The sequence below is a fragment of the Pelophylax lessonae genome, assembly GCF_965119305.1.
Source record: "Pelophylax lessonae genome assembly, chromosome: 9".
NCBI classification, from domain to species: Eukaryota; Metazoa; Chordata; class Amphibia; order Anura; family Ranidae; genus Pelophylax; species Pelophylax lessonae.
The window spans coordinates 247740654-247766823 of record NC_138776.1 but is presented as its reverse complement, the minus strand read 5'-3'; the positions used below and the strand labels follow the sequence as shown (position 1 = coordinate 247766823).

The window sequence follows — 26170 nt, the reverse complement described above, 5'->3', positions numbered from 1 at the left end:
CATATAGGATCACAGGCCTCTGTGATCCTTTCAAAAGCCCAACCCCCATACAGTTAGAAACACGCCCCTAGGCTTATATTTAACTCCTTAACCACCCACTGTGTTAACCCCTTCCCTGCCAGTCTCATTATTACAGTAACAGTGCATATTTCACTGGTACCCCCAAAAGTGTCAAAAATGTCAGTTAGGGGTCCGATCTGTCCGCTGCAATGTCGCAGTCCCGCTAAAAATCACAGATCGCCGCCATTACTAGTAAAAAAACACCAAAAACATAAATCTTTCCCGTAGTTAGGAGTTGCGCAAACCAATCAAAATACGCTTATTGCAAATTTTTTTTTTTTTTTTTTTTTTTTTTTACCAAAAATATGTAGCAGAAAACAAATTGGCCTAAAATGTTAAAAAATTTAGATTTTTACATTTTTTTTTGTGGGGGGGAATTTCATACAAAAAAAATGTGAAAAATATTGTTATTTTTTCAAAATTGACGCTCTTTTTTTGTTTATAGCGCATAAAATAAAAGTCGCACAGGCGATCAAATACCACCAAAAGAAAGGTCTGTTTGTGGGGAAAAAAGGACGTCAATTTAATTTGGATATAACGTCGCACGACCGCGCAATTGTCCGTTAAAGTCACGCAGTGCCAAATCGCAAAATAGGCACTGGTCTTTGAGCAGGAAAATCCTCCGAGGATTAAGTGGTTAAAGTAACGCAGTGCCGAATTGCAAAAAATGGCCTGGTCATTAAGGGGGTAAAACCTTCCAGTCCAGAAGTGGTTAACAGATACGCTTTTATTGATTTATCACAACTTTGCTGTTTATCTTTGATTCCAAGTTTTCAGTCCTGACCTTCAGAAAAGGAAGAACTCTTAGAAGGACACAAGGATCTGTAGAAGAACATCAAGCTGGAGTACCGGCCGTCCCTCACATCACCGGGTAAGAAGAGACATTAATTTCTTGTATTGAGGATCCCCCTAGATACATACATCCTCCAATATAAAGACTATAACAAGTTCTATAAACACTAAATCCAGAGAAGTGCCCATATTCTCCTTCTTCAGTCCTTGCAACAATGTCTTCTCTTCCCCCCTAGATACACACATCCTCTGATATAAAGACATAGAAACAATGTATTCAGTCAGTGTGTGTGTTTCCTACAGATGGATCCAGTAACAGAAATCCCCCAGAGAGATCTCCAAGTCCTCTTTCTTCCTTGGATTTCACACGGGAACGTCACAAAAACCTGCGCTGTTATCAGGTAGATGACACTGAGGTTCTTGTAGAATGATATATGACATGTTTTCTATATAATCTGTTTAGTGTCTTACCTAATCTACCTGTTATATTGTTTGGATTGTTCTTAGATAATATGATGTTCCATTTTAGATTTTTGTATTTCTCAGTATAAAAGGCTGAAGCATATCAAAACTGAAGTGACAGAGAAAGCTGAAGAGACATATCTGAGGGGCGATAAGCCATGCAAGAAGGAGGACGTTCCTCCAGAGATCAGCACAGGTGAGGAATAAACAGTAAATCCAGAGAAGAGTCCCAGATTCTCCTTGTTCAGTCACTACAACAATCTCTTCTTCTCCCCCCTCCTCTGTCAGTAGACAGTAATGGGGGGACAGTATGTTAACCACTCAAGCCCAGGAAGATTTTACCCCCATTCCGACCAGGGGGTATTTTGCGATTCGGCACTGCGTGACTTTAACGGACAATTGCGCGGTCGTACGACGCTGTACCTAAACAAATTTGGCGTCCTTTTTTCCCCACAAACAGAGCTTTCTTTTGGTGGTATTTGATCACCTGTGCGATTTTTTGATCACGCGCTATAAACAAAAAAAGAGCGTAAATTTTGCAAAAATAACAATATTTTTCACATTTTTTTATATGAAATTTCCCCCCCAAAAAATGTAAAAATCTAAATTTTTTAACATTTTCGGCCAATTTGTTTTATGCTACCTATGTTTGGTAAAAAAAATCGCAAAAAGCGTATTTTGATTGGTTTGCGCAAAAGTTATCGCGTTTACTAACAAAGGGAAAGATTTTTGTCATTTTTGGTGTTTTTTTTTTAACGCGTAATGGCGGCGATCTGCGATTTTTTTTGCGGTACTGCAACATTGGGGCGGACAGATCGGACCCTTGACTGACATTTGTGACACTTTTGGGGTTACCAGTGACATTTCTACAGTAATCAGTGCTATATATATGCACTGTTACTGTAAAAATACACTGGTAGGGAAGGGGTTAACTTTATTTGGGAGGGAGGGGCTGTGTGTATCCCTAGGGGCGTACTTTCTACTGTGATTGGCTGTGGCTTGAGCTGTAAGGACACTGATCAACGGATCTACATACTAGATCCGTGTGATCAGTGTCTTTACAGCGAGGACAATGACAGGTGGCTTGTTTACACAAGCTGCCTGACTTTCTCCCTCTCCCCCGCCGATCGCAGAGTGACCGGCGGACATCGGGTCCGCTGGTCACACGCGCGGGGGGGTCCATGACCACGCGGGAGCAGGAGCGCGCCTCCGGCGGCGCGCGCTCGCTCCCTAGACCCTCACAAGCTAGTGACGTAGCCCTATGTCACTTTTGCCTGTGAGGGGCTGACTGCCGACGTAGATCGGCGTTAGGCAGTCGGCAAGTGGTTAATGGTGCTGGTGGCTGAGCCTGACGTGCAGAGGTTGCTTAGCGGGATCCGGTGAAACATGAACACGGACAGATCTCACTGTTGGTAGACACGGGCTAGCCCGAGTTGCAGAGTCTAAGTGAAAGCAGGTCTTCACCAGGGCCTCTGATGGTGAGGATGGATTTTGCTGCTGAACACTAGGGTCGCCCCACCAGGAGGTGAACAAGTCCAGAACCGGAAGCAGGTAAGCCGACAAGGATAAGGCAGGAGAGTAGTCACAGGAAGAAGCCAAGGTCAGTGCGGGCAGCAAGCAGACGAAGTAATGGCCAAGCCGGGAGGTCAATCAGGATAGAGCAGGATCAGGAATACAGGTAAAGCTGCAGACAAGACAGCAAGGAACAAGTGTGTCAGTCACCTTTATATAAGCCACATATGGCATCAAATTGTGATGCAATTGCGTGCGTGCGCATGCGCATTGGCGAACGCAAGTTCACCGTTGAAAGGGAACGAGTGACTTCGCGCATGTGCATTCTCGTACACCACCGGGATGTCACCGTGCGTTCCTTACAGTATGTGCCCAGTGGGGGAGTCAGGAGCTATCAGCCTCTATTAGACTCCCGCTCTCCTCCTCACATCATGTCATTGTGTGTTGCTGTGGTTATGTTGGTGATTTTTGTAGCTTAGATATGTGAATTGTTACATTTTAGACCATATATTGTTTAGAAACTAATGCCCCATACACACGTGCAGATTATCTGCAGACTTTTGTCTGCAGACTTACCAAAACCATATAATATGAGGTCAAATCTAAACACTTTCAATTTGTATGCAATCCGGCAGGCCCTTGCACTACATAGAAAAGGTAAGTCTGCAGACAAAAGTCTGCAGATAATCTGCACGTGTGTATGGGGCATAAGATTCCCCTATTCATTGCTAACAAACTTGTTGGACTGGTTAGTGAGCTCAGGGCAGGAAATTATGCTACAGGTAGTGGTCGGAGGGAAAAGAACTTGAACAAGCCATGTGTTGGATGACAAAGAAACGGTTATTTGCAGCACTAGGAGAAGGAAGGAGCCATAAGAAGACTCCATCAAAGGAAGGCCCTTAAAGTGTTACTAAACCCAGGACCCTGCGTCCATTATATCTGCTCTCCCACAATACACAGAACATGGACATGCAATTGTTTTATTAAATATAAACTGCTAAATACCTTTTCTCATCACGAGTATATAGCAGTCTTGTGACTTCTATCAGTCTCTGGTTAATGCTTGTAGGAGGAGTTTTCATTCTCCTCTGACAGTCCTATTAGGCTGCAGGACCCAGACCCTCTGTCTGGACAGTGCTGATCACATGCACCCTTACTAAGAAAAAAAAAACTCTCTAGCAATACGCACCAAACTGAGCATGTGCAGAGTGCCCCCAAGGCTCTGTTATATCAGCAGATGGATTGGGGACAGGAAAAAAAGGGGAGGATCAGGGAAGACAGGATCAAGCAGCCTTTTTACACAATGCAGAGGATTAACCCTTTAGGTTCCAAAGTGAGTATAACAAGCATGCTTTACTTCATATACAGACTGATTTTACTGTTGTGGGTTTAGTAACACTTTTAGTGGGAAGTTGGGTAGATATTTAGTATATTAATTACATACATTGTACATGATTATTTGCTAAGGATTTGAAAGTAAAGTTCTCTTGTGCATCTTGTAGGCATATTTTGTAATACCTTGTATGTTATGAATTGTTTTTCCTGCAGTTGTATGTGCAGCCTTTCTGTTTAGTAAAGCACATTAACCACTTGCCGACCGCCGCAAGTACATATACTGCAGCGGCAGCCCCCCCCCCCGGGCAAAGTGATGTATGGGTACGTCACTCGCCCGCGAGCCAATAGGGGGCAAGCGAGTGCCACCGGAGGCGCGCTCCCGCCCCCGCTCGTTCACTACCATCCCAGCGCGAGTGACCGGCGGCTCCGATGTCCGCCGGTCACTCGCGATCTCCCGCTGGAGAGGGAGAAAGGCAGGCGGCTGATGTAAACAAAGCCGCCTGTCATTCTCCCTGGTGTAACTGCAGAGATCATACGATCCTGCTATGTAGGATCGTATGTCTCTGTGGTTACATCAAAAGCCACGCCCCTTTACAGTTAGAAGCACTCCCCTAGGGACAAACTTAACCCCTGGATGTCTAATAAAGTTAACCCCTTCCCTGCCAGTGTCATTTTTACAGTATCAGTGCATATGTATAGCACTTATTACTGTAGTAATGTCACCGGTACCCCCAAAAGTGTCAAAAATGTCAGGCAAGGGTCTGATCTGTCTGCCGCAATGTCGCAGTCCCGCAAAAAAAAAATCGCAGATCGCCGCCATTACTAGTTTAAAAAAAAAAAAAAAAACAATAAAAATGACATAAATCTTTCCCTTAGTTAGTAAACGCAATAACTTTTGCGCAAACCAATGAAAATACGCTTATTGCGATTTTTTTTCACCAAAAAATTTAGATTTTTACATTTTTTTGGGGGAATTTCATATAAAAAAATGTTAAAAATATTGTTATTTTTTCAAAATTGTCGCTCTTTTTTTGTTTATAGCACAAAAAGTAAAAATCGCACAGGTGATCAAATATTACCAAAAGAAAGCTCTATTTGTGGGAGAAAAAGGACATCAATTTCATTTGGGTACGGCATTGCACGACCGCGCAATTGTCCGTTAAAGTCACGCAGTGCCGAATCGCAAAATAGGCCCTGGTCTTTGAGCAGCCAAATCCTCCGGGGCTTAAGTGGTTAATACACTATTATAAATAGAAAGACAGAGCACACTGGCTCCCAGCGCAACATCGTTTATTGAATAACCGGTTCTGGACCGGAAGGTTTTCCTCCTTAATGACCAGGCCATTTTTTTGCGATTCGGCACTGCGTTACTTTAACTGACAATTGCGCGGTCGTGCGACGCTGTACCCATATAAAATTGATGTGGGATTTGTGGGAAAAACAGGACATCAATTGTATTTGGGTACAGCGTCGCACGACCGCACAATTGTCCGTTAAAGTAAGGCAGTCCGGCCTGGTCATTAAGGGGGCAAATCCTTCCGGTCCAGAAGTGGTGAAAGGACGCAAAAGCAAAACAGATGTGAACTTTCCCCCCCTACCCCCTTATACACTTTCTACTGTCTCTCATACATCTCAGTACAGGGGACTTCATTATCATCTTTAATTACAGACCCCGAAGACACCAGAGTCACCCAAAGAGTTAAAGTTGAGAGAGAGGGAGAAGAAAACGTGAACACAAAAGGGGAAGCTGTTCTAGAGATCGGCATGGGTGAGTATTAAACAATAAAAATATTCTTGTATAACCCCACCCTTATCCCTTATTGCATACTTTAATCCTTGAGTTATTGTAAAGGAAGGAAACTTTTATTTTCCCATGGGTGTCCTATTATCGGCATTTAGGAGTTCATTAACCACTTAAGCCCCAGCCCTACTTCGGACACTTTTTGTTCACGCGTTAAAACCAGTATTTTTTCCTAGAAAACTACTTAGAACCCCCAAACATTATATATATTTAGCAAAGACTCTGGAGAATAAAATGTCGGTCATTTTAATAATTTTTATCACGTGGTATTTGCGCAGCGGTCTTTATAGCGACATTTTTTTGGAAAATTTTTAAAAAATCACATTTCACTAATTTAAAAAAATACTAAACAGTAAAGTTAGCCCATTTTTTTTGTATATTGTGAAAGAACATGTCACGCCGAGTAAATAGATACCCAACATGTTACGGTTTAAAATTGCGCCCCCCCCCCGTGGGATCGCGACAAACTACGGTCAATAGAGATCTCAATCTGCGACGCTTTAAATTTATTTAACGGTTACCAGTTTTGAGTTAGAGTGTAGCTCTTTTTTTTAAATTATTGCTCACGCTCTGGCGATCGCGGCGATACCTCACATGTGTGGTTTGAACAGCGATTTCATTTGCGGCTCGACTTCCGTATACGTTTTTTTTTGTGCGCGAGCTAACGGTGACGGGGGCTGCTAAATTTTTTTTTTTTTTCCCATTTATTTTATTTATTTTTTTAACTTTATTAAAGTTTTTTAAAAAAAAAATCTGATCACTTTTATTGCTGTCACAAGCAATGTAAACATCCCTTGTGACACCAATATGTAGTGACAGGTACACTTTATGGAGGGATCGAGGGTCTAAAAGACCGTAGACCCCTCCACTACACTTCCCTGTATGCAAAATGCCGAAAACTGCATTTTTGCATACAGCCGTTTTTCAAATTTGCCGCCTTTTGCAGCACAGTAACCCGGAAGTGACGTCATGGACGCCGCCTCCGGGTTACGTCATCGGAGACCCGATTGATGCCGTTTCCGGCATTCATCGGGACTCCATCCAACCGGCGGACGTGCCGGCTGGGTGCTCGGGGCTCCCGGAAGGCGGCGGGAGGGGGAAGGGACGTCCCCTCCCGCCCCCCCGGGTACCGATCGAGCGGCTCCCGAGCCGCATCGGTCGGTACCGATGGAAAGCCGACCGTCGGCTCTAAACCACGGTACCGGGATGGTGCCTCTAGCTAGAGGCATCATCCCGGTACACTACCGCAAAGTTTATCGACGTAGACCTACGTTAGTATGCGGTAAGTGGTTAAAAGAGGAGTATGAGGTTTTAACCACTTAACGTCCTTAGGTTGAAGTGGAGATATCTGAATGATGGGTGCAGCTGCAAGAATCATAGTTACATAGTAGGTGAGGTTGAATAAAGACAACAGTCCATCCAGTTCAACCTGTGTAGGTGTGTGTGGCCGTAATCATCTCTCATACCCCTGAATGTTCTGATCCTTGAGATGTACGTCTAAGAGTCTTTTGAAAGCCACCATACTTCCCAGAGAAACCACCTCTTGTGGTAGAGAGTTCCACAATCTTGTAGCCCTAACAGTAAAGAACCCCCCACGTTGCCTGAGGTTAAAACGCTTCTCCTCTAATCGCATTGTATGTCCTCGAGTCCTCATGCAATCCCTTCGACTGAATAGCTGTTTTTCTATGCTTAGATGACCATTGAGATATTTATAAATTGCTATCATGTCCCCTCTCAGGCGTCTCTCCTCCAGGGAGAATAAATCAAGCGATTGCAGACGCTCTTCATAATTAAGGTCCTCCAATCCCCTAATTAGTTTAGTTGCCCTTCTCTGGACTCTCTCCAGCTCCAACACATCCCTCCTGAGGACTGGCGAATCATTCAGATATCATTTTTTGTCAGCCGGCGATTCCCTCTCATGTAAAAGCAATCCTATCGGCTGTTAAGCCACTTGATTGCTTTTACAGGGGGTGGGAGGGGACACTATTCGTAAACCAGTGTTGCACCAAAAGGTAAATGGTGATATTAATGACAACATCACAATATAACAATAAGTGAAAAAATAAAGTCCATAATACATACTGTAGGTGCCTTTTAACCACTTCCCGACCGCCCGCCGCAGTTATATCGCGGCAGGCAGCCGCTCCTGGGCGAACCGACGTAACTGTACATCGGTAGTGCGCAGGAGGCTAGGGGGCGAGCACGCGGCGCCAGCAGTGCGCTTCCACCCCCGCTCATTAGCGGGGACTCTGATACACAGGACAGGCGGCTCCGATTGCCACCTGACACCCGCGATCGTTCCCTGCTGAGAGAGAAGGACGGTCTGCTGTTGTAAACACAGCTGACCGTTCTTCTCCCTGAAATGATCACAGAGCCCATGTGATCCTTCTATATAGGATCACAGGTCTCTATGGTCATTTCACAAGCCACGCCCCCCCCCACAGTTAGAATCACTCCCCTAGGCTCGCATTTAACGCCTTGATCACCCACACTATTAACCCCTTCCCTGCCAGTGTCATTATTACAGTAACAGTGCATATTTTTAGCACTAATTACTGTAGTAATGTCACTGGTCCCCCTCAAAAGTGTCAAAAATCTCAGTCAGGGGTTAGGGTTAGAGGGTTAGGGTTCTTATTGCCGGTAAAGACACAGGGGATGGTTTTGACACAGGAAATGGATCATGGACACACCCCCAGGTCATGGACCCACCCCAAAGGTCAAAGGTCAGGAGTTTTTCTCAGAGGTCAAAGGTCATAGCTCCACCTACTGTTGGACACAGGAGGCGGCGCGCGCTCTCCGCGCGTCCGCCCTAGTGTTGGACACAGGAGGCGGCGTCCCGTAATGTCGCAGTCCCGCAAAAAATCGCAGATCGCCGCCATTACTAGTAAAAAAAGCTTAAAAACAATAAAAATGACATAAATCTTTCCCCTAGTTAGTAGACGCGATAACTTTTGCGCAAACCAATCAAAATACGATTATTGCGATTTTCTTTTTTTTTTTTACCAAAAATATGTAGCCGAAAACAAATTGGCCTAAAATGTTAAAAAATTTAGATTTTTTAATTTTTTTGTTTTGGGAATGTCATGGAGCAGAATGTGAAAAATACTGTTTTTTTTTTTTTTCAGAATTGTCGCTCTTTTTTGGTTTATAGGGCAAAACATAAAATCATGGTGATCAAATACCACCAGAAGAAAGCTATATTTGTGGGGAAAAAAGGACATCAATTTTATTTGGGTACAGCATCGCACGACCGCGCAATTGTCCGTTAAAGTAACCCAGTGTCGAATCGCAAAATTTGGCCTGGTCATTAAGGGGGAAATCCTTCCGGTCCAGAAGTGGTTAAGAATGACCATAAAATGTATTAAAGAGGAAGTAAATCCTCCTCTGTAACTTGTACCTATAGGTAAGCCTATGATAAGGCTTACCTATAGGTACTGTAAATATCTCCTAAACTTGCACCGTTTAGGAGATATTTACCCTACATGCAGGCAGTGACATCACTGGCGCATGCGCTCTGAAGGAACGGCCGCTGGTGCCGTTCCTTCAGAGCCCCGTGCCGTGACTGTCAGCTCCCGCGCGCATGCGCGCGAGTGACGTAATCACGGGTCCGGCCAATCAGATGGCCGGATGCCGCGATCCCGGAAGACGGGCGATTGAACATGCTGGTGCCGTTCCTTCAGAGCCCTGTGCCATCAACGTCGGCTCCAGCGCGCATGCGCGGGAGTGACATAATCGCGGGTCCGGCCAATCAGATGGCCGGATGCTGCGATCCCAAAAGACGGGCGACTGAACATGTCGCCCGTCATACAGGGAGGCGGGCGGCACGGTGGGGGCTCGTTCTAAGGTAAGTATTTCATAATGAGCTAGTATGCGATGCATACTAGCTCATTATGTGTTTCTCTTTCAGGTTGGAAAAAAAATAAAATTTCAATGTAGTTTACAACCTCTTTAAAAGATGTGTACTCACAAACAAGGCACAGGCAGCTGTGCCAGCTTGAGTCTCCATTCACACTACCGCGACTTGTCAGCCTGACAAGTCGCGGTCCATGCAGTGCTACAGGACCCGTTCTAATAGGAGCGACACAAGTCGCTCCGACTTAGAAAAAGGGTCCTGTACTACTTCGGGGCGACCTCGGAGCGACTTGCATAGACATTCATTATATGAAGCCTGTGCAAGTCGCGCCGAAGTTGCGCCGAAGTCGTGGTGCACGCGACTTGTGAAGTCGCCCCCGAAGCCGTGCCGCTTCAGTGTGAATGCGGTCTTACAGGCATCCAAATGATCTCATGGCTGCAGACTGGCATGGACTAACGGGCTTTACAGAACACCTCCTTCCTACAGATAGCCGAGACCAGATGGTCCCCGGCCATCTCTATGACCCTCGGAGGCCGCTAAGCAGCTTCAAGACCAGTTATAGGCGGGGGAGGTGACCATTTTTTGTATCATGATACCAGAGGCCTGGTATTCTGATCCAGTATGTCCTCCCAGAGCGACATTTGTCCTGTCCTGCTGTATATAGTATGTAAAGTGGCCAGGTGGGAAGCGATTAACCACTTGCCGACCGCCGCACGACTATTTACTGCGGCGGTCAGCCCCTCACAGACAGAGCAACGTAGTACTACGTCGCTAGCCTTTGAGGGTCTAGGGAGCGAGCGCGCGCCCGCGGAGGCGTGCTCCCGCTCCCATGTGGTCACGGAACCCCCCCCCCGTGCGTGTGACCGGCGGACCCGATGTCCGCCGGTCACTCCGCGATCGTCGGTGCAGAGGGAGAAAGGCAGGCGGCTAATGTAAACAAGCCGCCTGTCATTCTCCCCTGTGTATGAATGGTGATCATACGGTTCTACTATGTAGGACCGTTGATCAGTGTAACTACACCTCAAGCCACAGCCAATCACAGTTAGAATCACGCCCCTAGGGACACACATAACCCCTCCCTCTCAAAAAAAGTTAACCCCTTCACTGCCAGTGTTATTTTACAGTAACAGTGCATATGTATAGCACTGATTACTGCAGTAATGTCACTGGTACCCCCAAAAGTGTCAAAAATGTCAGTCAAGGGTCCAATCTGTCCGCCGCAATGTCGCAGTACCGCAAAAAAAAAAATCGCCGCCATTATGCGTTAAAAAAAAAACAAAAATGACAAAAATCTTTCCATTTGTTAGTAAACGCGATAACTTTTGCGCAAACCAATCAAAATACGCTTTTTGCAATTTTTTTTTTTACCAAACATATTTAGCATAAATCAAATTGGCCGAAAATGTTAAAAAATTTTGATTTTTACATTTTTTGGGGGGAATTTCATATAAAAAAAATGTGAAAAATATTGTTATTTTTGCAAAATTGACGCTCTTTTTTTGTTTATAGCGCGTGATCAAAAAATCGCACAGGTGATCAAATACCACCAAAAGATAGCTCTGCTGTTTGTGGGGAAAAAAAGGACGTCAAATTCGTTTGGGTACAGCGTCGCACGACCGCGCAATTGTCCGTCAAAGTCACGCAGTGCCGAATCGCAAAATAGGCCCTGGTCAGGAAGGGGGTAAAATCTTCCGGGGCTTAAGTGGTTCAATACATAACTAAGACCATAAGGTGTGTTTCTTTTTGCTTGCAGTTCTGAATTGTCATTCTAATTTTCTCTAAATTTTTTTTTCCAGATGGACAATACAGATTGCAAGACGTGGAAAATAATCCAACGACATCATCGGGTGGTAAAATTGGAGGTGATGACATCACAGCCTGCGTTTCAGAAGGAAAAGTCTTTAGGCCAAATCATCATCCGGTATTGATGGAGGAGAAGAAGCGCTTCCTGTGTACAGAATGTGGGAAAGGCTTTAATCAGAAACAATGTCTGGTTATACACCAGAGAAAGCACGCGGGGGAGAAGCCTTTCTCCTGTACGGACTGCGGGAAAGGTTTTTATGATAACTACCATCTTTCCGAACATAGAATAACTCATCCCGAGGTGGACCCCTATTCGTGCTCGGAATGTGGAAGACCGTTTCGTACGTGGAAGATGTTAGTTATGCATCAAAGAGTTCATTTAGGCGAAAACGTTTACCAATGTTCGAAATGTGGTCTAGGCTTTTTTAAGATGGCAAATCTTAAAACACACGAAAGACTAGTTAAATGCACTGAAAGATAGTTAAAGTCGTACTAATGGATTGAGTGTGGAATATGCATTGTAAATAATAAAAAAAAATAAAAGAAAAACGGGTCATTTTCAGTATTCCTGTTCGTATGAGAAAATGTTTTACTAGGAAATGAATGTGGACCTTTCAATAACTTTACAGTGTGATTAACCACTTTACCACCGGAGGATTTTGCTGTCTTACGTCCGGGCCACTTTTTGCAATTCGGCACTGTGCGACTTTAACGGACAATTGCGCGGTCGTGCGACGCCGTACCCAAACGAAATTTACGTCCTTTTTTTCCCACAAACAGAGCTTTCTTTCGGTGGTATTTGATCACCTCTGTGCTTTTCATTTTTTGCGATATTAATAAAAAAAGAGCAAAAATGATGCAAAAAAATTGACATTTTCTACTTTGACAGTTAAAAAATATCCAATATATTCAAATTTCGTCATATATTTAGGCCAAAATGTATTTAGCTACATGTCTTTGACAAAAAAATTCTCAATGAGCGAATTTTTAACCGCTTTAAGACCGGAAGATTTTACCCCATTCCTGACCAGGCTATATTTTGCGATTCGGCCTGAAGAAGGAGCGCATGCTCCGCAACGCGTCGCCGTTCCACACACCAGCATACCCAGGAAGTGATGTCATAGCCCTCCGACCCAGGGACCCACGCTGCTACACCGCCGCTGAAGGATCTGCACGTCCCCTGCCTCACAACAGGAGATCGCCGCTCATCCCCCACAGCGCCAGCTCCACAAGGGATCCTGAATGACGCCCTGGATGAACAGTGCCCAGATGCCCCATACTTATTGAGATGCCTGTTTTTTACGCTCGCTTGTGAGTAATATTCTTTTAAATTGCTATTAAATTGACTTTATTGCTACACTTAGATTGGCGCTTAGTCTTCTCTCTCTCTTCATTTTGCGATTCGGCACTGCGTTAATTTAACGGACAATTGCGCGGTCGTGCGACGCCGTACCCAATCGAAATTTACGTCCTTTTTTTCCCACAAACAGAGTTTTCTTTTGGTGGTATTTGATCACCTGTGCGATTTTTACTTTTTGCGCTATAAACAAAAAAAGAGCGTAATTTTTGCAAAAATAACAATATTTTTCACTTTTGTTTTATATGAAATTCCCACCAAAAAAAATTTAAAAATCAAAATTTTTTAACATTTTCGGCCAAATTGTTTTCTGCTACATATGTTTGGTAAAAAAATATCGCAAAAAGCGTATTTTGATTGGTTTGCGCAAAAGTTATTGCGTTACTTATACGGCAGGGCGAGATCCCTTAGCTCGCGTGCTTTCCTGGCCGACCAGCGGTATCTGGTTGCTACGGTGAGCGCTGTGACGCGTGCGCAGAGGGAAGCAAGTGTCAAGTTAGGGAGATTGGCTGCCATCTTGTGGATATTTTAGAGAATGACTAGAAATTTCTTCTGCTGGGGTATTTTTTATTCCCCACCAATCCCATGTTAACCACTTAAGGCCTGGAAGATTTTACCCCATTCCTGACCAGGCTATATTTTGCGATTCGGCACTGCCTTACTTTAACGGACAATTGCGCGGTCGTGCGACGCCGTACCCAAGCGAAATTTACGTCCTTTTTTTCCCACAAACAGAGCTTTCTTTTGGTGGTATTTGATTACCTGTGCGATTTTTACTTTTTGCGCTATAAACAAAAAAAAGCGTAATTTTTGCAAAAATAACAATATTTTTCACTTTTTTTTTTATATGAAATTCCCCCCAAAAAAATGTAAAAATCAAAATTTTTTAACATTTTCGGCCAAATTGTTTTATGCTACATATGTTTGGTAAAAAAATATCGCAAAAAGCGTATTTTGATTGGTTTGCGCAAAAGTTATTGCGTTACTTATACGGCAGGGCGAGATCCCTTAGCTCGCGTGCTTTCCTGGCCGATAGGCGGTATCTGGTTGCTATGGTGAGCGCTGTGAAGTGTGCGCAGAGGGAAGCAAGTGTCAAGTTAGGGAGATTGGCTGCCATCTTGTGGATATTTTAGGGAATGACTAGAAATTTCTTCTGCTGGGGTATTTTTTATTCCCCACCAATCCCATGTTAACCACTTAAGGCCTGGAAGATTTTACCCCATTCCTGACCAGGCTATATTTTGCGATTCGGCACTGCCTTACTTTAACGGACAATTGCGCGGTCGTGCGACGCCGTACCTAAGCGAAATTTACGTCCTTTTTTTCCCACAAACAGAGCTTTCTTTTGGTGGTATTTGATTACCTGTGCGATTTTTACTTTTTGCGCTATAAACAAAAAAAAGCGTAATTTTTGCAAAAATAACAATATTTTTCACTTTTTTTTTTATATGAAATTCCCCCCCAAAAAATGTAAAAATCAAAATTTTTTAACATTTTCGGCCAAATTGTTTTATGCTACATATGTTTGGTAAAAAAATATCGCAAAAAGCGTATTTTGATTGGTTTGCGCAAAAGTTATTGCGTTACTTATACGGCAGGGCGAGATCCCTTAGCTCGCGTGCTTTCCTGGCCGACCAGCGGTATCTGGTTGCTATGGTGAGCGCTGTGACGCGTGCGCAGAGGGAAGCAAGTGTCAAGTTAGGGAGATTGGCTGCCATCTTGTGGATATTTTAGGGAATGACTAGAAATTTCTTCTGCTGGGGTATTTTTTATTCCCCACCAATCCCATGTTAACCACTTAAGGCCTGGAAGATTTTACCCCCTTCCTGACCAGGGCCTATTTTGTGATTCGGCACTGCGTGATTTTAACTGACAATTGCGCGGTCGTGCGATGCCGTACCCAAACTAAATTCACCTCCTTTTTTTCCCCACAAACAGAGCTTTCTTTTGGTGGTATTGGATCACCTGTGCGATGTTTACTTTTTGCGCTATAAACAAAAAAAGCGTTTATTTTGAAAAAATAACAATATTTTTAACATTTTTTTATATGAAATTCCCCCCCAAAAAATGTAAAAAACAATTTTTTTTTAATTTTTGCCCAATTTGTTTTCTGCTACCCATGTTTGGTAAAAAAAATCACAATAAGCGTATTTTGATTGGTTTGCTCAAAAGTTATTGTGTTTACTAACTAAGGGAAAGATTTCTGTAATTTTTGGTGTTTTATCTGGCGGCGATCTGCGATTTTTTTTTTTTTTTGCGGGACTGCGACATTGCGGCGGACAGATCGGACCCTTGACTGACATTTTTTACACTTTTGGGGTTACCAGTGACATTACTGCAGTAATCAGTGCTATAAATATGCACTGTTACTGTAAAAAATGACACTGGCAGGGAAGGGGTTAATTTTATTGGAGAGGGAGGGGTTAATGTATGCCTGGTGCTACTGACGTGTGTGGGGGGAGGTGACTGAGTGACACAGGGACAGATCGCATGTTCAGCTATGCTGAACCCTGCAATCTGACCCTGCCTGTCAATTAGGAGATCCGCCCGCTTGTGTTTACACAGGCGGGCGGATCTCCACACTAGATCCCCGACGATCGGGGAAGAGCGGCGGCGATCGCCGCTGCTCCTCCCCTGGCCCGACTCCCGCTGTGACTGAATACAGTGGGAGCGAGCCTCCGGCGGCGCGCGCGCGCCGCCGAGAAAGGGGAGTGTCTGATGACATAGTACTACGTCGTCAGACGATAACGAGCCACTCTGCCGCAGTAATATTACTGCAGGCGGAGGTAAAGTGGTTAAATTCATGACGTCACAATATGTAACGCCAGAGAGGGGCCTCTACAGAATTGGCTAATATAAGGCAATGTTGTCATTAAGATCCGGTTCACATTCTTGCGGCTGCGGCGATCGCATGTAATATCGGAGCGCACTGCTCCTTCATTACATGCGATCGGCTGTGCGGTGCGAATTCAGCCATACACTTTGTATGGCTGAAATTCGCACTGCACCCGCAGCAAAGACGCACATGACCCTTTTTTTCAGCCGCATCAGGATCGGATCGCACGCATCCTGTGCAAACTGTAAAGATCGCACTGCGATGTGCGATCAAACTGGGGGTGTCCTTAACATTTCATTGACACCCCCTGCGTATCGCATATGGCAGTGTGAACTGCAAGGGGTGCGTTTGCGATGCGGGAACAGGCCTCGAATTCGCAGCCTTCCCACATCGCATAAGTGTGACCCGGACCTTAACTTCTTGCCTCGTGGGGTACTTTTACCCCCCTTTCTGCCCAGGCCAATTTTCAGCTTTCAGCGCTGTCACACTTTGAATGACAACTGCGCAGTCCTGCAATACTGTACCCAAACAACATTTTTAACATTTTTTTTCACACAAGTAGAGCTTTCTTTTGGTGGTAGTTCATCACCGCTGTTTTTTTTTTTTTTTTTTTTTGCTAAAAAATACAAAAAAAACAAAAGTTTTGGAAAACAAATTTTTTTTTTTAGTTTCAGTCAGAAAATTTTGTAAATAAGTAATTTTTTCGGCTGCACTGGTGGGCACTGATGAGGAGGCACTAATATGCAGCACTGATAGATGGCATTGGTTGGCACTGATAAGTGGCACTTATGGGCAATGATGGGCGGCACTCAAAGGCAGCACAGATTGCCCTCACTGATGGGCACATACTGGAGTCACTGATGGGCACATACTGGAGTCACTGATGGGCACATACAGGAGTCACTGATGGGCACATACTGGAGTCACTGATCGGCACAGACTGGCGTCACTGATGGGCACATACTGGCGTCACTGATGGGCACATACTGGCGTCACTGATGGGCACATACTGGAGTCACTGATGGGCACAGACTGGCGTCACTGATGGGCACATACTGGAGTCACTGATGGGCACAGACTGGCGTCACTGATGGGCACAAACTGGAGTCACTGATGGGCACATACTGGCGTCACTGATGGGCACAGACTGGCGTCACTGATGGGCACAGACTGGCGTCACTGATGGGCACAGACTGGCGTCACTGATGGGCACATACTGGCGTCACTGATGGGCACATACTGGAGTCATTGATGGGCACAGACTGGCGTCACTGATGATCAGTGCCCTGATTACCTTTACATGTATTCCCTCTGAGGAGATGCTGCTTATCAGCTCTCCTCACCTTACACTCTGTCGTTGTGAGAGAGAAAAAGCTGATAAATGGCATTTCCCTGTTTACATGTGATTGGCAAAAGTTGATCACATGGGTAAAGAGCTGCGGCCGTGTCCTTCTTTTTTTTTTTGGTAAATAAACAAAAAAATAGAAATTGTTGAAAAAAAACCCCAATTTTTTAATAGGTTGTTATAAAATTTTGCAAATGGGTAATTTTTCGCCTTCATTGATGTGCGCTGATGAGGCTGCACTGATGGGCACTAATGAGGCAGCATTGATGGGCACTGATAGGCTGCGCTGATGAGGCAACCAATAGGCTGCACTGATGAGGCACTAATAGGCTGCACTGATGAGGCGGCACTGGGGGGCACTGATGAGGGGGCACTAGTAGGTGGCACTGATAGGTGACACTGGGCACTGATTGGCAGAACTGGTAGGCATATATGGCACTTCCCTGTTTACATATGATTGGACACAGTCGATCACATGGGTAAAGAGCTGCGACCGAGGTTCTTTGCTGAGATTGGGGTCACGCCGTGTACTTTTTTTTTTTTTTAGCTAAATAAACAGAAAAATAGACAGAAAATGTTGAAAAAAAAACAAAAATGTTTTTAATAGGTTGTTATAAAATTTTGAAAACTGGTAATTTTTTCTCCTTCATTGATGTACGCTGATGAGGTTGCACTGATGGGCACTGATAGGCTGCAGTGAAGAGGCGGCACTGGTGGGCACTGATGAGGGGGCACTAGTAGGTGCCACTGATAGGTGACACTGGGCACAGATTGGCAGAACTGGTGGGAACTGATTGCCAGCTTTGGCAACACTGGTGGGCACAGACTGGCAGCACTGGTGAGGTGAGCACTCTTGGTGCAGCAATGATAATCAGTGCCCTGTAGCTGGTTATCTTCTCTCTTTTGCCTTGGTTGGTCCCCTGATTGGACACAGCTGATCACGTGGTAAAGAGCCGCTGATTGGCTCTTTACCTCAATCTGTTATCAGCAGTGTCCAGGGCACACTGCGATCACAGGGCGTGCCGCAGCGAGCACGCAGCAGGCCTGATCACGGTATGATGCCCTCCCTCAACTGGCCGTTTCGGCTATAGAGTTGTCGGCTAAAAAAATTCACCTTTCTTAAAGCGGAGTTCCTGGCACAGAAACATTTTTTTAATGAACATACCCCCGGGACAGTCAGGGCTAGTACATTCCACAATGGATAGCCTCTGATCTGTCCCGGTTCGCACTTACCTGCAAGAAGAAATACTCACTTATAAAATTTCTTCTACAGCATCTTGCCATCTCTGTTGTGGGCAGCTGAAGCCGGCGCGATCCTCTTCGGCGTCCTCTTCCGCGTCTTCTTCTCCCAGAATGCGCCTGCACCGGCCCCTCTCGTCACTTCCGGTGCGGCGCCGCATCCCTCCACAGCTTCTGGGCATGCCCAGAAGCTGTTTAGCAGGAAATGCGGCGTCGCCCCGGAAGTGACGAGCGGGGCCGGTGCCGTCGCATTGATTCCTGGGAGCGATGACGTTCAGCTCCCAGGAATCATCGCAAAGAGGAAATGACAGCGGAGCCGCGGCACAAAGGGAGGAAGTGAAGAAGAGGTGAGTATTTTCTATCTACAATTACAAGGTGGGTAAAAAAAAAAAAATATACCTAACTATCCAATTCCTTTTCAGGTGAAGAAGATCCAGCGGATGGGCACAAAATCGATTAGTTCGATTTTGTGCCCGGAACTCCGCTTTAAGTACAAAAAATGTTGAATACTTTAGTACTTCGACTCAAGTCACTTTTTGATCGAGCACTTCCACTTCTACTCAAGTCACTTTTTGATCGAGCACTTCCACTTCTACTCAAGTCACTTTTTGATCGAGCACTTCCACTTCTACTCAAGTCACTTTTTGATCGAGCACTTCCACTTCTACTCAAGTCACTTTTTGATCGAGCACTTCCACTTCTACTCAAGTCACTTTTTGATCGAGCACTTCCTCTTCTACTCAAGTCACTTTTTGATCGAGCACTTCCACTTCTACTCAAGTCACTTTTTGATCGAGCACTTCCACTTCTACTCAAGTCACTTTTATATCGAGCACTTCCACTTCTACTCAAGTCACTTTTTGATCGAGCACTTCCACTTCTACTCAAGTCACTTTTTGATCGAGCACTTATACTTTTACTTAAGTCACTTTTTGATCGAGCACTTCCACTTCTACTCAAGTCACTTTTTGATCGAGCACTTCCACTTCTACTCAAGTCACTTTTTGATCGAGCACTTCCACTTCTACTCAAGTCACTTTTAAATCGAGCACTTCCACTTCTACTCAAGTCACTTTTATATCGAGCACTTCCACTTCTACTCAAGTCACTTTTATATCGAGCACTTCCACTTCTACTCAAGTCACTTTTTGATCGAGCACTTCCACTTCTACTCAAGTCACTTTTTGATCGAGCACTTCCACTTCTACTCAAGTCACTTTTTGATCGAGCACTTGTACTTTTACTTAAGTCACTTTTTGATCGAGCACTTCCACTTCTACTCAAGTCACTTTTTGATCGAGCACTTCCACTTCTACTCAAGTCACTTTTTGATCGAGCACTTCCACTTCTACTCAAGTCACTTTTAAATCGAGCACTTCCACTTCTACTCAAGTCACTTTTATATCGAGCACTTCCACTTCTACTCAAGTCACTTTTATATCGAGCACTTCCACTTCTACTCAAGTCACTTTTTGATCGAGCACTTCCACTTCTACTCAAGTCACTTTTTGATCGAGCACTTCCACTTCTACTCAAGTCACTTTTTGATCGAGCACTTCCACTTCTACTCAAGTCACTTTTTGATCGAGCACTTCCACTTCTTCTACTCAAGTCACTTTTTGATCGAGCACTTCCACTTCTACTCAAGTTACTTTTTGATCGAGCACTTGTACTTTTACTCAAGTCACTTTTTGATCGAGCACTTCCACTTCTACTCAAGTCACTTTTTGATCGAGCACTTCCACTTCTACTCAAGTCACTTTTTGATCGAGCACTTCCACTTCTACTCAAGTCACTTTTTGATCGAGCACTTCCACTTCTACTCAAGTCACTTTTTGATCGAGCACTTGTACTTTTACTCAAGTCACTTTTTGATCGAGCACTTCCACTTCTACTCAAGTCACTTTTATATCGAGCACTTCCACTTCTACTCAAGTCACTTTTTGATCGAGCACTTCCACTTCTACTCAAGTCACTTTTTGATCGAGCACTTCCACTTCTACTCAAGTCACTTTTTGATCGAGCACTTCCACTTCTACTCAAGTCACTTTTTGATCGAGCACTTCCACTTCTACTCAAGTCACTTTTTGATCGAGCACTTCCACTTCTACTCAAGTCACTTTTTGATCGAGCACTTGTACATTTACTCAAGTATGGGTTTCGAGTACTTTATACAACTCTGGATCCGCCTAAAAAAACCGACAGGCGGATCTGTTCGGATCGCTCGTGTGAAAGGGGCCTTAGAGTAAAGCGTGGCTAATAATTCTTTTATATTTCTGACACAGAGTGGAGATGGACTATAGTGGCCATCACCCAGATTGACGTTCAGCTCCCAGGAATCATCGCAAGACAGGAAGTGACGGCGGAGCCGCGCCGCAGAGGGAGGAAGTGAAGAATAGGTGAGTATCTTCTATCTAAAATTACAAGGTGAGTAAAAAAAAAAACCTAACTATCCAATTCCTTTTCAGGTTAAGAAGACCAAGCGGACGGGCACAAAAAAAAAAAGGTAGTTTTTGTGCCCGGAACTCCGCTTTAACTATTCGAATCCCAGAAGGTTTTACCTTCATGACCAGACCATAATTTGCTATTCAGCACTGCGATACTGGAAATTGTGCAGTCATGCATCGATGTACCCAAATTTAATTTATATATCATTTTTTTCACGGAAATAGAACTTTCTTTTGGTGGTAATTGATCACCTCTGGGTTTTTTATTTTTTGATTATGTAAGGCTACATTCGCACTTGAGTTAAGCGTTTTCAGGCATTTTTTGAGCGGATTTGCAAATATTATGGGCGCTCATTCAGGCTTTTTTTCATTTAGCCTTTTTACGCAGGCAACACAGAATGGAGATCACATGGCTGCATCACACGTTTGCAAAAGAATACAGCTGCAAGACATGACATTAAAAACACGGAAGTCATGCCTGACTGACATGCCTGCAAGAAATGATTGTAGAAAAGTCTTAGGCACATACAACAGGAAACCAGTGTCAAGCATGTGGCTGCTGTACACAGAAGTTCTGTAACTTTTCCTTTATCTGGGGAGCCATGTAGCTGTTTCACTGGGGCAGCAAGCATCGTCCAACTTCCCGCCAGGCTTGCCTGGCTCTTATAGGCGTGGCCACCAGGGCCAGGACAAGGGGTGGGTCGGAGGGGGCGGCTGCCCTGGCCATTGTGGTTTCATGTGAGGTGTTGCGAGGAGATTGAAGGGTAGGGAATATGTGTCGGGAGGGGCAATTTGGGGGGCCGCGGGGGGTAAGAATTGCTAGAGGGGGGTGAGGATTTGTGCTAGAAAAGGTGTTATGATGAAGTAGGAGGAGAAATGTGCTGGGTGGAGAAATTTTTGTTTGGGGGGAGGGTTTGTGCTATTGGGGGGATGTGTACTCGGAGAGGAAATTTAAATGATAGAGGATTAGTGTGGGGGGAGGGGGGTTTGCTTTTTTGGGGGTCTGGCATTTGTGTTTTGGGGAGTAGGGGCTTAGGGGATAAGCATGCAGATTATGGGGGGGGGGGATTTGTGCAAGGGGGGGGGATGTGTACTCGGAAAGGACACTTGAGTGGTAGAGGATTTGTGCTGGGGGGGGGGGGTGACTCCTTTTTGGGGGTGGGACATTTGTATTTTGGGGATTTGGGGAATGGGGGCAAAGATTTGTGCTTAGGGGATAAGCATGCAGATTATGGGGGGTGGATTTGTGCAAGGGGGGGGGGGGATGTGTACTCGGAAAGGACACTTGAGTGGTAGAGGATTTGTGCTGGGGGGGGAGGGTGACTCCTTTTTGGGGGTGGGACATTTGTATTTTGGGGATTTTGGGAATGGGGGCAAAGATTTGTGCTTAGGGGATAAGCATGCAGATTATGGGGGGTGGATTTGTGCAAGGGGGGGGGTGTGTGTACTCGGGAAGGACACTTGAGTGGTAGAGGATTTGTGCTGGGGGGGGTGACTCCTTTTTGGGGGTGGGACATTTGTATTTTGGGGATTTTGGGAATGGGGGCAAAGATTTGTGCTTAGGGGATAAGCATGCAGATTATGGGGGGTGGATTTGTGCAAGGGGGGGGGGGGTGTACTCGGGAAGGACACTTGAGTGGTAGAGGATTTGTGCTGGGGGGGGGTGACTCCTTTTTGGGGGTGGGACATTTGTATTTTGGGGATTTTGGGAATGGGGGCAAAGATTTGTGCTTAGGGGATAAGCATGCAGATTATGGGGGGTGGATTTGTGCAAGGGGGGGGGATGTGTACTCGGAAAGGACACTTAAGTGGTAGAGGATTTGTGCTGGGGGGGGGGGTGACTCCTTTTTGGGGGTGGGACATTTGTATTTTGGGGATTTTGGGAATGGGGGCAAAGATTTGTGCTTAGGGGATAAGCATGCAGATTATGGGGGGTGGATTTGTGCAAGGGGGGGGGGGATGTGTACTCGGAAAGGACACTTGAGTGGTAGAGGATTTGTGCTGGGGGGGGGTGACTCCTTTTTGGGGGTGGGACATTTGTATTTTGGGGATTTGGGGAATGGGGGCAAAGATTTGTGCTTAGGGGATAAGCATGCAGATTATGGGGGGTGGATTTGTGCAAGGGGGGGGATGTGTACTCGGAAAGGACACTTGAGTGGTAGAGGATTTGTGCTGGGGGGGGAGGGTGACTCCTTTTTGGGGGTGGGACATTTGTATTTTGGGGATTTTGGGAATGGGGGCAAAGATTTGTGCTTAGGGGATAAGCATGCAGATTATGGGGGGTGGATTTGTGCAAGGGGGGGGGGGGTGTGTACTCGGGAAGGACACTTGAGTGGTAGAGGATTTGTGCTGGGGGGGTGACTCCTTTTTGGGGGTGGGACATTTGTATTTTGGGGATTTTGGGAATGGGGGCAAAGATTTGTGCTTAGGGGATAAGCATGCAGATTATGGGGGGTGTATTTGTGCAAGGGGGGGGGGGGTGTGTACTCGGGAAGGACACTTGAGTGGTAGAGGATTTGTGCTGGGGGGGGGGTGACTCCTTTTTGGGGGTGGGACATTTGTATTTTGGGGATTTTGGGAATGGGGGCAAAGATTTGTGCTTAGGGGATAAGCATGCAGATTATGGGGGGTGGATTTGTGCAAGGGGGGGGGGGATGTGTACTCGGAAAGGACACTTGAGTGGTAGAGGATTTGTGCTGGGGGGGGAGGGTGACTCCTTTTTGGGGGTGGGACATTTGTATTTTGGGGATTTTGGGAATGGGGGCAAAGATTTGTGCTTAGGGGATAAGCATGCAGATTATGGGGGGTGGATTTGTGCAAGGGGGGGGTTGTGTACTCGGGAAGGACACTTGAGTGGTAGAGGATTTGTGCTGGGGGGGGGGGTGACTCCTTTTTGGGGGTGGGACATTTGTATTTTGGGGATTTTGGGAATGGGGGCAAAGATTTGTGCTTAGGGGATAAGCATGCAGATTATGGGGGGTGGATTTGTGCAAGGGGGGGGGGATGTGTACTCGGAAAGGACACTTGAGTGGTAGAGGATTTGTGCTGGGGGGGGGGGTGACTCCTTTTTGGGGGTGGGACATTTGTATTTTGGGGATTTTGGGAATGGGGGCAAAGATTTGTGCTTAGGGGATAAGCATGCAGATTATGGGGGGTGGATTTGTGCAAGGGGGGGGATGTGTACTCGGGAAGGACACTTGAGTGGTAGAGGATTTGTGCTGGGGGGGGGGTGACTCCTTTTTGGGGGTGGGACATTTGTATTTTGGGGATTTTGGGAATGGGGGCAAAGATTTGTGCTTAGGGGATAAGCATGCAGATTATGGGGGGGGGGGGGGGCGGGGGGTGTACTCAGAGAGGAAATGTGAGTGGTAGAGGATTTGTGCTAGGAGGAGATGACTTTTTTTTAGACAAGAAATGGAACAAGTGGCGCAAGCTGTTAGCACTACATAAAAAGGATAGTCCATATAATAGCACATCAAGGCTATGATAAAGTCTTAAGGTGAGATGAGGAAATAGTCTGGATGCTCAGGGCCAGCCTGTTGGGGAGCAGAAGCGATCTCCAAACATGCAACAAACAAAAGAGAAAACAGGCGTTAAGACTGCGATTTAATATGGCAAACAAGTAATAAAAACTTACACCAAGGTAAGTATAAGCAGACAAGATGGGTCCTTCCGGTGTCCATGTGGAGGCTGGGGCTTGGAGTCATCACTGTGGGTCTGTAATCATCTCCTCTCTTCCTCTTCCTGTCCAGCAGGAAGTGGGGGGGGGTGTCACGGCAGTGAGATGGAGGCTTGGGCCGCACGGTGGCCGTGATGCTTGGATCTTCCGGCGTAATGACTGACGCGTTTCCGAGCATGCGCACTGTGGTGGAAAACCAGTGCGCGCTACTTTTTCAAAGTCGACCAAAACCCATCAATTTTATTTAGGTACAGCGTCGCATGACCGCGCAATTGTCCGTTAAAGTAACGCAGTGCCGAATTGCAAAATAATGGCCTGGTCATTAAGGGGGCAAATCCTTCCGGTCCAGAAGTGGTTAAAAGAAATGCACCGTCACTGTGCTGACACTGGCTGGGAAGGGGTTAACATCAGGGGCGATCAAAGGGTTAAATGCATGTCTAAGTTGTGCCTACTCACTGTGGGGGAGGTGCTTTGACTTGGGGATAGCAAAGAAGTTGTTTGCAGAGACACAGGATCCATGCCTTCCCCTCTGATAGAATGACAGTCTGCCCTGTTTACATAGGCAGATTGTCGTTTTTCCCCTGTACTGTGCACCGGCAGACATCTAGCCCGCGGTACCCGCCACTGGGCTCCCGCTGTATATAATTACAGCCGTAGCAGTGAGCTGGCAGCGCACGCATGCGCCCCAGACCCGAAGCCTCAGATCAGGTATTGGGTACGTGATCTGACGCAGAGCAGCCGCCCTGCCCCAGTAATTTAAGGTTGGCGGTCCGCGCAAGTACATATACTACGGCGGTCAGCCCCGTGCAGGCAAAGTGACATATGGGTACGTCACTCACCTGCGAGCCAATAGGGGGCGAGCGCGCTCTGCCGGAGGCGCGCTTCCGCCCCCGCTCGCTCACTGGGATCCCCGCACATGTGACCGGCGGACCCGATGTCCGCCGGTCACTCGCGATCGTCGGTTACAGCGGGAGAAAGGCGGGCGGCTAATGCAAACAAAGCCGCCTGTCATTCTTCCCTGTGTAAGTGCAGAGATCATACGGTCCTGCTATGCAGAATCGTATATCTCTGTAGTTACACAAGCAGCCACATCCCTGCACAGTTAGAAACACGCCCCTAGGGACACACTTAACCCCTCCTTCGCCAATAAAGTTAACCCCTTCCCTGCCAGTGTCATTTTTACAGTAACAGTGCATATATATAGCACTGATTACTGTAGTAATGTCACTGGTAACCCCAAAAGTGTCAAAAATGTCAGTCAAGGGTCCGATCTGTCCGCCGCAATGTCGCAGTCCCGCAAAAAAAAAAATTGCAGATCGCCGCCATTACTCGTTAAAAAAAAAAACACCAAAAATGACAGAAATCTTTCCCTTGCGCAAACCAATCAAAATACGCTTATTGCGATTTTTTTTTTTTTTTTTACCAAACATATGTAGCAGAAAACAAATTGGCCTAAAATGTTAAAAAATCTTGATTTTTTACATTTTTTGGGGGGAATTTCATGTGAAAAAATGTGAAAAATATTGTTATTTTTGCAAAATTGTCGATTTTTTTTTATTTTAGCGCATGATCAAAAAATCGAACAGGTGATCAAATACCACCAAAAAAAAAGCCCTGTTTGTGGGAAAAAAAGGACGTCAAATTAATTT

The 26170-nt window shown here is 45.6% G+C and overlaps 1 protein-coding gene across 1 annotated transcript in view; it reads left to right on the top strand.

The window, feature by feature from the left end:
* The window catches only part of LOC309564357 (uncharacterized protein), a 1447080-nt gene that overhangs the window by 645084 nt on the left and 775826 nt on the right, over positions 1 to 26170 (top strand). The window lies entirely within an intron of this gene.